Genomic DNA, 2,783 nt, shown 5'->3' on the forward strand with positions numbered 1-2,783 from the left:
TGCATCAATTTGATTTGGATTGATTTTCCCTTTGAACCAAACCAACAGATGGCAATGAGGCAGTCCTCTTTTCTGTCACTCAACGGTGCACATGTGAGCCCAGTCTGCTCAAAAAACTTGTCCTTTCCTAACTAGATTCAACAGTTTGTCAACTTTCAGCTTAAATACTCGAGATACAATGTCATGACGGTCAGTAGCAGATTGTCCTATCAAATGGCGAGTTATTTCTTGCCATAATGAGTTGCAGGTAAAGGTAATGGAGAGGTCAGGTTTCCCAAGATTTCTGACATAGGTAATTCCATCTTGAGTCTTCTCATGCATGTACTTCTCACCTTCTATAAATGATAGAATTACTTTCTTTCCAGTGTTGAGTGGATTACAATAATTTTGAACAGCATTTTAGAGATGAATGTAGGTTTCCGCTCGAAGTTCTCGTTGGTGGCATGTGATAGAAACCTGTTTTACCCCAGTAATCCTCTGTAATTTCCCCTCTATTTTTTCCAGTTTCAAGGTCAATCTGTTTAAAAAGTTCGATAATTCTTCTGCCACCACTTTGTTTAAAGCCAATTTGATGTACGTAGGTCCTGACTTTTGTTCCCATATTTATTTCCAAGTTATAAAAATTCGTCACAAAAAAACAAAATGTAAAAAAAATCGAAAACAAACAATAGCAGTAATGAAAACTTGGGAATCCAAAATTTCAGGATTGCGGAATGATTTTGCCTTACTTACGGAGTCGGCCTTTAGATTATAAAAATTATCGTACAAAGCAATTCGTCACAAAAAATAACGTAAAAGAGAAAAATTGCTGAAAACAATAGCTGGATTTCGCAATTTCGATTATTCCCAAAATTTACTTCCAAGTTATAAAATTTGTTATCGTACAAAACATTTGCCGAGTATTTGATAGATGGTGATGAGGACCTCCTGCAATATGCCGCAAATCATATGTTTGTAAATGCAGATGAAATGATAGGCAAGGCAGAGTTTAACCAAAGAGCTAAGGAGAAGAGAAAAGAATACCTTCTTTAAATAAGAATGCATGGACAGTTTGAAAGGAATAAACAGGACGTTAAGGTTAATACAGCATCGTGGGCATGGCTTGAGCGAGGTGAATTGAAGCGTACCACTGAGAGCCTGATCATTGCTGCACAAGACCAGGCTCTCGCTACCAATTCAGTGAAGTATAACATCCATTGAATACTAAGAGTTGGTTCAAAGGTCAATGACGGTATATGACTATACAATATATGATGTGGGGTTTAAAGAATGAATTTAAACAGTAAAATAACGAAGAAAAATTTCAGCCAAAAAATCCCCCAGAAGGGTGGGAGCTACTCCTGGAAACTCCACAGAACCACGGTCGCCACTAAACCAACTGTCATCTCCCCATTCATTTTCCTCGTTCAATCTACGGGTGTATTCTCAAAGCAAGCCCATTCACTCAGGTTATTCTAGTCTCATTCAGCCACTTTTCAATTTACTGGAAGGCAGCAGTTACCTCTCCGGTGACATGGAGAGATGAGGCTGGTATGTATGCCTGGGTGATTCCTAGTCTTCTATAAACAAATCTTGTCGGGACTTGTGCCTTGGAGGGAGGGGAACTTTCTTGGTGCAATCCCATGGTCATTCATCACCGAAGGGAGATTTTATCCTTTCATTGGGGTACTTAGAATGATACTAAAATAAACAAAACAAATACAGAGACCTAATTCTTTGCAGCCCCCAAATAAGTTAATAGCAAAACATCGTACTTATGGGTACCTCACATATTTCATGTAAATTCCTGGCCCAGTAAACGCAAATTAATTCATTCGGTTGTTTCACAAATCTTATTTTAAAATAAGTTTTGCTTAACACAGACATCAATTTTTCAGTTGCATCAGTTTTCACTATTCTTTATTATTATTTGTTTGTTTTATCTAGCTATTTTTTAATCTTTTATTATTTACTTGTTACAGTCATTGGACTGCGGTCATGCTAGGGCACCACTTTGAAGAATTTTTTATCCTATGAATCAGCCCTCATATTTGTTTTTGTTTTTTTTTAAAGCCCAATACTTATTTTATTGCCCTCGTATCTCAAACTGCTAAGTTACGTGGTCGTAAAAACACCAACACCAGTCATTAAGCGGTGTTGGTGGATAAACATACACACAACAGTGCCGGTGTAGTATGTGTGCTACATGCCATCGTGATCTACAGCAACTTAAATCTAGACTAGCTTGTGATCTACATTCAAAATTTTGTTTTTCCGCCATTTCTCCCACATTTGTTGCATGGATCAAAATCTCCATGTTCACCAAGGAGTTCATAGCGTCGGAGAAATTCTATTGCAACTTCTTCATATTGATTAACCTGTGTGTAAAATTCTTTTGCTCTCGTCACAACTTCTTTCGATGGGTTCAGTACTAAAAGTGCTTAAATCGTAATTTTTTTGTTTGGTTTATATACCAAACTACCCACAAGTCGAGTAAATAGATGAATTTTAAATGTAGATCAAAAAGTCGGTGTAGATCACAAACTATACCATTTGTACTAATGTAGATCAGAAGCTATACCAGAAACATGTATGTAGATCACGTACTACACCGGCACCCATCTACATGTCTATCCATCTCTCAGCCTCCGCCGCCGCGACGACATCATCATCGAGCCGGCAGACAAAGGTGGAACAGTGGTAGTGTGGCGCGCATACCTTTACAGAGAGGAAGCGCTCGGCCAGCTTCATAATCCCCTCTTCTACCGCCTCCATCCCCTCCGACTCCACCCCCTCCTACCAAC

Source organism: Octopus bimaculoides, chromosome 16 (genome assembly GCF_001194135.2).
Source record: "Octopus bimaculoides isolate UCB-OBI-ISO-001 chromosome 16, ASM119413v2, whole genome shotgun sequence".
Classification (NCBI taxonomy): domain Eukaryota; kingdom Metazoa; phylum Mollusca; class Cephalopoda; order Octopoda; family Octopodidae; genus Octopus; species Octopus bimaculoides.